The sequence below is a fragment of the Palaemon carinicauda genome, chromosome 4, assembly GCF_036898095.1.
Source record: "Palaemon carinicauda isolate YSFRI2023 chromosome 4, ASM3689809v2, whole genome shotgun sequence".
NCBI classification, from domain to species: Eukaryota; Metazoa; Arthropoda; class Malacostraca; order Decapoda; family Palaemonidae; genus Palaemon; species Palaemon carinicauda.
This window is the reverse complement of record NC_090728.1, coordinates 79,838,664-79,851,021: the sequence shown is the minus strand read 5'-3', so window position 1 is coordinate 79,851,021 and position 12,358 is coordinate 79,838,664. Positions and strand designations below refer to the sequence as shown.

General features: G+C 45.3%; 1 protein-coding gene and 1 pseudogene across 1 annotated transcript in view; one reads left to right on the top strand and one right to left on the bottom strand.

Moving 5' to 3' along the window:
- The window catches only part of LOC137640023 (VWFA and cache domain-containing protein 1), a 447,337-nt gene that overhangs the window by 165,023 nt on the left and 269,956 nt on the right, over positions 1-12,358 (top strand).
- On the bottom strand, positions 7,263-12,307 carry LOC137638970 (uncharacterized; annotated as a pseudogene).

Here is a 12,358-nt window from a genome sequence, read left to right as displayed (position 1 = left end):
TTCGTGCTTTTGAGATCTTATACTTCCTCGACTGGTGTTTGGGGGCGTTAAGCAGAAAGACTTCCCCTTCGGATAAGGACTCTGCCATGCTTATCATGTCTAGCATGGACAAAGCCATTCGGGATGGGTCTGGTGAACTTACGGCTTCGTACGTTTCTGGAGTGCTTAAGAAGAGAGATCATCTTTGCTCCTTCTTGTCTGCGGGGATCACACCTTGCCAGAAGTCGGAGTTGATGTTTGCTCCGCTTTCCCAGTGTCTCTTTCCGGAAGAGCTGATCAAGGGGATTGCTGCCTCGTTGATCCAGAAGGATACCCATGACCTGGTGGCTTCTTCCGCACGTAAAGTCTCTTTACCTTCCGTGCCTAGACCTAGGATGGACACACCAGCATCTAGGTTCATCCCGCCCTCTCGTGGCAGAACCTCCAGCAGAGGAGGTACCCGTGCCGACAGTCATCGTGGCAAAAAGAAGAAGGGTTCCAAGTCCTCAAAAGGCAGAATCTGACTGCCTTCCTCTCCAGACAGCAGTGGGAGCCAGGCTCAAGAACTACTGGCAGGCTTGGGAGAGCAGAGGTGCAGACGCTCAGTCTGTGAAGTTGCTAAGAGAGGGGTACAAGATTCCGTTCTGGCGCAATCCCCCTCTAGCAACTACTCCCATCAACCTCTCGCCCAACTACAAGGAGGAGGACAAGAGGCTAGCTTTGCAGCAAGAGGTGTCTCTCTTGCTACAAAAGGGAGCGGTAGTCATAGTCCGGGACCATCAATCCCCGGGCTTCTACAACCGTCTCTTCCTGGTAGCGAAGAAGACAGGAGGCTGGAGACCGGTGCTGGACGTCAGTGCTCTCAATGCTTTTGTCACCAAGCAGACGTTCACTATGGAGACGACGAAGTCGGTGCTAGCATCGGTCAGGAAGGAAGACTGGATGGTCTCGTTGGACCTAAAAGACGCGTACTTTCATGTCCCCGTCCATCCAGACTCCCAACCTTTCCTAAGGTTCGTCTTTGGAAAGGTCGTGTACCAGTTCCAAGCCCTGTGCTTTGGCCTAAGCACGGCACCTCTTGTGTTTACCAAACTGATGAGGAATATTGCCAAATTCCTTCACTTGGCAGACATCAGAGCCTCCCTCTATTTGGACGACTGGCTTTTAAGAGCTCCGTCAAGTCGTCGCTGTCTGGAGAATCTCAGATGGACTTTGGATCTGACCAAGGAATTGGGTCTCCTGGTCAATATAGAGAAGTCCCAACTCGTCCCATCCCAAACCATTATCTATCTAGGTATGGAGATTCAGAGTCGAGCTTTTCGGGCTTTTCCGTCGGCCCCCAGGATCAGTCAAGCCCAAGAATGCATCCAGAGCATGCTGAGAAGGAACCGATGTTCAGTCAGGCAGTGGATGAGTCTAACAGGGACACTTTCATCGCTGGCCCAGTTCATCGAGTTAGGGAGACTCCACCTCCGCCCCCTTCAGTATCATCTAGCTGCTCACTGGAGAAAGGACATGACGCTAGAAGCGGTCTCAGTTCCTATATCCGAAGAGATGAGGTCTGCACTGACGTGGTGGAAGAACAGCATTCTTCTCAAGGAAGGTCTACCATTGGCTGTTCAGACCCCCGACCACCTTCTCTTCTCGGACGCATCGGACACGGGCTGGGGTGCGACACTGGACGGACGGGAATGCTCGGGCACGTGGAATCAGGAACAAAGAACACTTCACATCAACTGCAAGGAGCTATTGGCAGTTCATCTGGCCTTGATAAACTTCAAGTCCCTCCATCTAGGCAAGGTGGTGGAGGTGAACTCCGACAACACCACAGCCTTGGCGTACATCTCCAAGCAAGGAGGGACTCATTCGAGGAAGTTGTTCGAGATCGCAAGGGACCTCCTCACTTGGTCAAGAGATCGAAAGATTTCGCTGGTAACGAGGTTCATTCAAGGCGACATGAATGTCATGGCAGATCGCCTCAGCCGGAAGGGTCAGGTCATCCCCACAGAGTGGACCCTTCACAAGAATGTTTGCAGCAGACTATGGGCCCTGTGGGGTCAGCCCACCATAGATCTATTCGCTACCTCGATGACCAAGAGGCTCCCGATTTATTGTTCACCGATTCCGGACCCAGCAGCAGTTCACGTAGATGCCTTTCTTCTGGATTGGTCCCATCTAGACCTGTATGCGTTCCCTCCGTTCAAGATTGTCAACAAGGTACTGCAGAAGTTCGCCTCTCACGAAGGGACACGGTTGACGTTGGTTGCTCCCCTCTGGCCCGCGAGAGAATGGTTCACCGAGGTACTGCAATGGCTAGTGGACGTTCCCAGGACTCTTCCTCTAAGAGTGGACCTTCTGCGTCAGCCGCACGTAAAGAAGGTACACCCAAGCCTCCACGCTCTTCGTCTGACTGCCTTCAGACTATCGAAAGACTCTCAAGAGCTAGAGGCTTTTCGAAGGAGGCAGCCAGAGCGATTGCCAGAGCAAGGAGGACATCCACTCTCAAGGTCTACCAGTCAAAATGGGAAGTCTTCCGAAGCTGGTGCAAGGCGAATGCAGTTTCCTCAACCAGTACCTCTGTAACGCAGATAGCTGACTTCCTTTTACATCTAAGGAATGTAAGATCCCTATCAGCTCCTACGATCAAAGGTTACAGAAGCATGTTGGCAGCGGTCTTCCGCCACAGAGGCTTAGATCTTTCCACCAACAAAGATCTACAGGACCTCCTTAAGTCTTTTGAGACCTCAAAGGAGCGTCGGTTAGCCACACCAGGCTGGAACCTAGACGTGGTTTTAAGGTTCCTGATGTCAGCAAGGTTCGAACCGCTTCAATCAGCCTCTTTTAAGGATCTCACATTAAAGACTCTTTTCCTCGTTTGCTTAGCAACAGCTAAAAGAGTCAGTGAGATTCACGCCTTCAGCAGGAACATAGGTTTTACATCTGAAACGGCTACATGTTCCTTGCAGCTTGGTTTTTTAGCTAAAAACGAGCTTCCTTCTCGTCCTTGGCCCAAGTCGTTCGAGATCCCAAGCCTGTCCAACTTGGTTGGTAACGAACAAGAGAGAGTACTTTGCCCAGTAAGAGCTCTTAAGTACTATTTAAGACGTACAAAGCCATTACGAGGACAATCAGAAGCTTTATGGTGTTCTATCAAGAAACCTGCTTTACCGATGTCTAAGAACGCAGTTTCTTATTACATCAGGTTTTTGATTAGAGAGGCCCATTCTCATCTGAAGGAAGAAGACCATGCTTTGCTGAAGGTAAGGACACATGAAGTTAGAGCTGTCGCTACTTCAGTGGCCCTCAAACAGAACCGTTCTCTGCAGAGTGTTATGGATGCAACCTATTGGAGAAGCAAGTCAGTGTTCGCATCATTTTACCTCAAAGATGTCCAGTCTCTTTACGAGAACTGCTACACCCTGGGACCATTCGTAGCAGCGAGTGCAGTAGTAGGTGAGGGCTCAACCACTACATTCCCATAATCCCATAACCTTTTTTAATCTTTCTCTTGAAATGCTTTTTATTGTTGTTTTTTGGGTTGTACGGAAGGCTAAGAAGCCTTCCGCATCCTGGTTGATTTGGCGGGTGGTCAAATTCTTTCTTGAGAAGCGCCTAGATTAGAGGTTGTGATGAGGTCCTTTAGTATGGGTTGCAGCCCTTCATACTTCAGCACCTAGGAGTCGCTCAGCATCCTAAGAGGATCGCTAGGCTCAGTAAGGAAGACGTACTTAAAAAGGCAGAGTAATGGTTCAAGTCGACTTCCTTACCAGGTACTTATTTATTTTATGTTTGTTATTTTGAATAACTGCTAAAATGAAATACGGGATACTTAGCTTCTAATGTTAACATGTATGCTGGTCTCCACCCACCCCCCTGGGTGTGAATCAGCTACATGATCATCGGGTAAGATTAATATTGAAAAATGTTATTTTCCTTAGTAAAATAAATTTTTGAATATACTTACCCGATGATCATGAATTTAAGGACCCTCCCTTCCTCCCCATAGAGAACCAGTGGACCGAGGAGAAAATTGAGTTCTTGTTGACAAGAAGTACCTGAGTACCTACTCGACAGATGGCGCTGTTGTGTACACCCCCACCTGTATAGCGATCGCTGGCGTATCCCGACCTTAGATTTTTCTGTCGGGCAACAGAGTTGACAGCTACATGATCATCGGGTAAGTATATTCAAAAATTTATTTTACTAAGGAAAATAACATTTTTCCTGTTTAATAGGATATCCTATGCTCTATTAAAGCATTTTTTTATTCTATTTTTCAATTTCGAAAGAATTTTAAACCTCAAGAATTACTTAATATTTTGTTTACCTTTAGTTATAATCAACTGATCTGTATGTTTCGCTACTGTATTGAAAGATTGCTCACATACTAGTGGCGTATTTTATATATAATTTCTTAATTTATTCGAAATATCTTCATGATAAATATTATATCATCACCAATATGTTACAGGATATCACAGTTTTCATACAATTCATTTTTGTTCCGTAACTGGAATACAAACCACGCTATTTAATAGGGGTATTACTTTTGGCGTAGCTGAAATGACGAGCCATTAAAATTTAACGAGGGTTTAGTACCCACACCGCTAGTTAGCGGGGTAGGGGAGGGGAGCTTGCTATTCCCCCCCCCCCCCCCCTCACACACACCTGTGCTTGAGCTCACTTTACTTTTGGCTCGGAGCGAGAGCGGTTGTTCCTCTCTCCCTCCTCGCCTATTTTGGACTGCCATTAATTTTTGTCTTTTAACTTACTTTTTCTTATACTTGTATATATATATATATATATATATATATATAAACATTCTTAATGTTTATGTATATATATATATATATATATGTGTAGAAATGTGGTAAGTTTCCTTTTCAGTGTTTGTGCTGTGTGTGGGATATACGACAACGACACTTGCGGAGTAGCAAGGCCAGCACAGTTCCACTTCGTGGGGAATGACCTCTCCCTCTCTTGTCCATCGGTCTTCCCGTCGGCATATATCCATTAACTCGGCCGCCGTAGGGGAATCGTCATCACCTGGACCCTCTTCATTCAACTATTGTCTTCGCCCTTCCCTCTTTTCCTATGGGAAACTTGGATTCTGAGCGAAGGGAATGTGGCCTTTTAAAGATTGACTATGGTCTCTCTCTTCTCGAGGTGTTCACCTTTACTACAACAACGTACTATTGGGGAAGCTCCTTTCCTGTGCGCCGGTTAGGTTGCTCTTCTATTTGTTTGTCTAAATTAATTTTAGTGAAAATGTAATTGTATTTTAACTTGTCAGCTTTCTCCGTGGGGAACACTTCCCTTCGGAGGGTTAGTGGTTCTCACTATTAGTGAATATTCTTAGCTGATCTGAATGATTATAATTCTGTTTTTATTACAGTTACTCCGCTCCCCCCCCCTTCTCCTGTGGATGTCGTCGAGGGAAGGAAGGGCGCAATACTTAATTCTTATTTTATGCTGTTCCCTCGGGGTTCCTTTTCGGAGTTCCTCCCTAGGGAATTTCTGTTGAATAATTATTTAATTTTATTTTCCCAGTTAACTATGCAGTTTTTCTTCATTTGACTAAAAAGTGCCAATGAAGCAGAGCTGTTCTGTTCATGCCTGGGGAATCTGCTGTCACTGCCGTCCCTCAGAGGACGTCATCATGGGCGTCATCCCTTCTCTTAGAAGTACTCCCTTGACAACATGGCCAGCAATTCAGATCATCTTAGAACGCTAAAGGAGGTTTGCCTCCCGGGGTTGGACAACTTCCCTTCTGAGGGAGGTTTCCTCCCCAGGTGTGAGGTTGTTTCTCCCTTCAGGGGGGGAACTTCCCATATCTTAATAAATTTATCGCCTCCGACTGCTGTTGCTGCCCTTCAGCCAGACTTCTCTCCCCCCTTGCTGAGTTTCTCTTCCTTCAGGGGTGGAGCACAGTCTTAGCAAGTCTCTTCTACGAAGTGTCCACCCCTCTTGTTCGCGAGAGAGGCCACTTATAGAGATTCCTCTTTAGAGGATGGCCACTTCAGCTTGCTGATCCACCGGCCCTAAGGGGCATCATCATGGGAGTCTTCTAGTCTCTTCTACGAAGTGTTCACCTCTCTCGTTCGCGAGAGAGGCCACTCATAGAGACTCCTCTTCGGACGATTGCTACTGCTAAGGTCAGCTTGCTGATCCACCGGCCCTAAGGCTGCGTATACCAAGCGAATCGAATCGATTCAATTCATGGAGAATTATTTGACTCAAGTCATTTTGAATCGGTATAGTTCCAACCTACTGAATCTGATTAACACATCATTCAGTAGCAAGGCAGCCTTCGAGGATTATGGACGTCTTTGCTGTTGCAGAAATAGCATTGTTGCTGTGGCTGAGAAAGCGTAGATGGAGGCGAAGGCAACGAATATGGGTGCATCCAATAAATTCCAGAAGACCTGAATTTGGGAGCTTTGGACATTTGTTCCCAGATTTGGTCAATAATCCGGAGAAGTTTTATGACTTCTTTAGGATGACCACGGAACAATTTAAGATGTTGGTTGAGTTGATGGGACCCTCCATCAAGAAGCAGAATACCAGTTACCGTCTTGCAATTCGACCTGAAGAAAGACTGGCCATTTTCCTAAGGTAAGTGTATTATTTAAAATAATTCCACTAATAGATTGATCGAGTGTTTAAGGTAGCTGTAAATTATATAAAAAAAATAGACATGCTTTATGTCTGGTTATGGATACAATATTGCTACAGAAATGGATGCAAAGGTAGGTTTAACAGTTTATATTTACCTCTTAGGCTTCTGTTACAGTAGAAATTACATGTATTGCACTGATCTATAGAGGGAATTGCTGTACTAGACAATATTATTCTGCATATTAAAAAAATTACAACAGGAAGCATTATGGATATGGTTATATATTTTTATTTGGCAACTGTAGGGTGTATTGTCTACTTTTTAAATATGTGATATAACTGCTATGTCCTCCAACTAAAAAAAAAACATGTCCTCCAACTTAAAAAAAACTGTTATGTCCTCCAACTTAAAAAAAACTGTTGTCCTCCAACTTAAATAAAAAACTGTTATGTCCTCCAACTTAAAAGATACCTTTCACAGATAAGTGAACTCAGAAGAAGTACTATCACTAGCATACGGTGATGGTGTAGTATTAGATGGATGTTGGTGTTGGCTAGTCCAGTAACCGTAGCTAGAGTTTTGGTCCTTGGCGAGTTTTCTACGAAAGGCCTGATGTATTTCTATTTTAGTGTCAATACTGTCTGGGTCAGATTCATTTTCATTTTTACAAACTGCTTGTTCTCGCAACTTTTGCAACTCCCCCCATGATTTGCCCATCTACATCACTTGGAAGCTCGCAGCGACGTCTTTTGTTGGCATTATGCTTCTTTGCTGTAGATGATGGCTGCTTGATAACAGGTGCAGACGTACTCGTACTTCCCCCTTCACAGACGTCAACATTGGTTGCTGTTTGTACAGAACGCACACTGTCAGGTGCATCCGTGATATTAGTAGTTGATGAAGTATCATCAGGTGCAGCATCATCCATATCAAATGCAGAATTTATGTCCTCATTTTGGGGGTGTTGGTACATTACATGATGTGGCTCGTGGTGTCACATAGGGTATGAGGAATTCCATAGCATCGTAGAATACCCATTTCTTGGCTTTGATGCTAGCTGATCCAGATTTTTGAGTATTAAATTTCCTCTTTTCTCTCATAAAGTTGCTCCTTAATTGGTGCCATTTTTCCTTGCAATCGGATTCTGTGGAAAACATAATAATGGTGGTTAGAAGGATGGTCATAATAGTAGTTATTATTACTTTAATGACAATAGCAGTGATGAAAAATAACATGGAAACAGAAGGCCTATTCATAGAGGATTCTCTCTTTATCTATTCCAGACATGTTGCTACCGGAGAGTCTTTTGCTTCCCTTGGGTTCCAGTTCTGCATTGGGAAGACTACAGTGCATAACATTGTCAAGGAAACAAGTAATGCCGTATGGGAGGTATTACAACCACAGTATATGACAGTACCTGATCATCAACAGTGGAAAGAGATAGCAAGAGCATTTTTCGATAAATGCTATGTTCCAAACTGTATCGGAAGTTTGGATGGCAAGCATTGTCGCCTGAAATGCCCACCTAATGCAGGCTCACTTTTCCATAATTATAAACAGTATCACTCTTTTGTATTAATGGATATTGCTGATGCCAAGTGTTGTTTTACTCTGATTGATGTTGGGGCATATGGGCGAAACAGTGACAGTGCAGTCTTTAGTAACTCTTAATATGGGTAGGTCATTTCTCTCTGGTCATTTAAATATCCCACAGCCTAGTGAAATACCTACTACTGATATCAAAATACCATTCTATCTCATAGGAGATGAAGCTTTCCCTTTAAAGCCCAATATAATGAGGCCATATCCTCGAAAGGACGTAAATTACTCTAGAAAGGTATTCAACTATAGGATGAGTAGAGCTAGGAAAACTGTAGAATGTGCTTTCGGAATGTTAACTCAGAAATTTGGTGTACTGAAAACATCAATGGAAACAAGCACTGAGGTATCTGAAGCAATAGTTAAAAGTATCTGTGTGCTTCATAATTTCATTCACCATGAAGACAGCATGAACTTTCGTATTGATAATGATGATGTTATTGATGACCACCATCAAAACATGAGGAGCCTGTCACCAACAAGAAGTACAAGGCCTACAGTAGAAGCTTCGTCCATTCGCGACACTCTTGAGAGAATACTTTGTCTCACCAGGTGGAGCTGCCGAATGGCAGGACAGAAACATCCACTGATGTATATATTCGCTGCAGAAGAGATGGCCACACCAGTTTTTACCATATCACATCTACTCTTTAGTTAGGTTTAACGTATCGTATACGAAGGATAATATTAAAATAATTATAGGCAGCTATGTTATTCCTACTATTCTGTCATATTACCATTACTTTTAGAAGAACATTATGTGAACATTAGTGAACGAAATCAGAGACAACTGTTAATAATAGGAACTGTAGCCTACACCCCACCCTATGTAGCCTACACCCCACCCTCTACTCTGACTGGTGCCAGGCTGGCTGGCAGTTACGTTATATCACATTTGAAAAGTAGACAATACGCCTTACAGTTGCGAAATAAAAGTATCTAACCATATTCACAATGCTTTGTTGTTGTTTTTAATAGGCAAAATAATATTTCCTAGTACAGCAATCCCTTCTATAGTTCAGTGCAGTACATGTAATTTCTACTGTAATAGCAGCTATAATAGTTCAATAAAAACTTAAACTTACCTTTGTATTTCATTTCTGTAGCAATATCAGTCCATAATGCAGCAATTGCATCACGATTACGGTGCATAGGATCACTGGGATCATAAATAGCACGTCGTTCTTGCACTAAACTGATGTGGAACTATGAGGAGTTCCACATGCATGATGCTTCCTGCTCGGCTAACTCGCCTTGACTGATGAAAAAATGGGAATTCGCGCATCAGTGATTCTGAATCGCCATGAATCTCCATGATTTGAATTGACTCGATTCGCTTGGTGTAAACGATTCCATTGAATTTAACGTGGCGAATCATGACGAATCATGAATTGGGATGATTCTCCATGAATTGAATCGATTCGATTCGCTTGGTGTGAACGCAGCCTAAGGCTGCGTTTACACCAAGAGAATCGAATCGATTCAATTCATGGAGAATCATTTGACTCGAGTCATTTTGAATCGGTATAGCTCCAACCTACTGAATCCGATTAACACATCATTCAGTACCAAGGCAGCCTTCGGGGAGTATGGACGTCTTTGCTGTTGCAGAAATAGCATTGTTGCTGTGGCTGAGAAAGCGTAGACGGAAGTGGAGGCAACGAATATATGGGTGCATCCATTAAATTCAAGAAGATCTGAATTTGGGAGCTTTGGACATTTGTTCCCATATTTGGTCAATAATCCGGAGAAGTGTGTTATGACTTCTAAGTGCTTGTTGAAAAAGAAGAATGAAGAAGGTGTGAAATTAGATGACTTGCAGGCATACAAACTGCAACGTACGGCAATTTACATACTCAAATATGAGAGAGAGAGAGAGAGAGAGAGAGAGAGAGAGAGAGAGAGAGAGAGAGAGAGAGAGAGAGAGAGAGAGAGAGAGAGAGCGCTGAACGCACGGAACGGAAGATTGACAAAAAGAGTTTTAAATAAAGGAGAGTAAATAAATGAATTGAATATATAAAATCACTGACAATATAATGTGAATAAACATAATATACAGTATATATGCTTCCTGCTCGGCTGACTCGCCTTGACTGATGAAAAAATGGGACCGCGCGCATCAGTGATTCTGAATCGCCATGAATCTCCATGATTTGAATTGACTCGATTCGCTTGGTGTAAACGATTCCATTGAATTTAACGTGGCGAATCATGACGAATCATTAATTGGGATGATTCTCCATGAATTGAATTGATTCGATTCGCTTGATGAAAACGCAGCCTTAGGGGCGTCATCACGAGTGTCTTCAAGTCTCTTCTACGAAGTATTCATCTCTCTCGTTCGCGGGAGAGGCCTCTCATAGAGACACCTCTTCGGGGGATCAAGCAGACCTTCCAGCGCAGCCTGATCGTCCTGCCAGCTGACCTACCGATCTACCAGCGCAACCTTGTGCTGCAACGTAGTCCTTTGGACTTCGGTCCTGGACTCCAACATGAACCTTTTACGGTCCTCATCGGTGGATGCTCGCCCTTCTAAAGGGCACATCCCAGTTCCTGATCGTCCTGCCAGCTGACCTACCGATCTACCAGCGCAACCTTGCACTGCAACGAATGACTTTGGTTCTGGACTCTAACGCAGACCTGCTTACAGTCCCCATCGGTGGATGCTCGCCCTTTTTAAAGGACACATCCCAGTTACTGATCGTCCTGCCACTGGTCAACCTGCCAGCTGATCCACCAACCTACTAGCGCTACCTTCGCGTGCTCGTGGGTACCGATGGTCTCCCGCACGCGCGCGAGCGCCGACGATTTTCCGCGCGTGGGTAACGATGGTCTTCCACGCGCGGGCGCCGATGGTCTCTCCCGCGCGCGCGCGCCGATGGTCTCCTGCATGCGCCGACGGTCTCCTGCATGCGCCGATGATTTTCCAAGCGCGTAAGCGCCAATGCTCTTGCGTGCGCTCCAATAGTCTTGCATGCGCGAGTGGCAACAGTTCCGCGTACATGGCCCGACTTTCTCCCCCGCGCGAGTGCCTAGGGTCTCCCGCGCGTGCACCAACAGTATTGCGCGTGTGCATGCCAACTTCCTTCTGCGTGCGGGCACCGATGATATCCTGCCCGTGCGCCAACAGTCTACCGCGCAAGCGCACCGACGGCCTTACGCGCGCCGATGGCCTTCGCGCCTGCGCACTCCGATAATCTTGAGTGCACACACACAGCCTTCCGCACGCGCCGACGATCTTCTACGTGCGGATGCCGATGGTCTTCCGCACGCACGCGCCAACAATCTCCACATAGTTCTCACGCACGTGCCAATGCTCCCACTCTTGCGCAACCAGTTACGCGCTTCAGTGCATTCTAGGGAGAATGCACAGAACTACACAGTGCCTTATGGCACGCCAGCGATCTTCCTCACTTTCCTGCGAGTTACGGTCCCGGATCCATTCGCCAGCTCTTGCCAAAGAGTCAAGGCTCGCAGATCCAATGCTCCAGCTCTTGTCTAAGAACCAGCGCTTGCCTGCTCTCCAGGCAGATATTAAGCACCAGCTTCACCCTGTATTCCATCGCTCCAGACATACCTTCACACTCGTGCAATTGTCAGTAAAAAGGAATTAACTTTTTGGACAGGTCATCATTGCCCCATTCCTTCCCACAAGCACATAAACATTGCCACCGGGAAAAGAGGAATAAGGCTCCACAGAAGGATTCAAGATCCCGAAGATTCCATCCTACAAGGGAATCGAATCGGGGAATCCTTTGTCCCTGTCTCTTCTGAAGTTTCTTTTTTTCCTTGACAGACCAGCAGCAGCAAACAGGAAAGCATCAACAGACTGATCTCTAGATCACTGTTTGCTGATGGCTAGTTCACAGTTTACTGATCGCTAGGTCGCCGATCACCAGATCGCCAATTGCTAGCTCAATTCTGATCTGTGACCTCTAGTCCCTCCAATGACTAACGATCTCCAATGGCTAGCATTTCCAATCATCGATTTCTAGTCAATAACCAGTCATCAGCCTACTGATCACTAGATCACCGATGGGCAGCTCATCTTTCTTCGATCATTGAACTCACCTCGCTAATCTCTGACCAGCCCATCTTCAGCTTGCTCATCTCTGACCAAACAGGGGGGGACCATAATCAGCTTGCTGATCTCGAACTCAC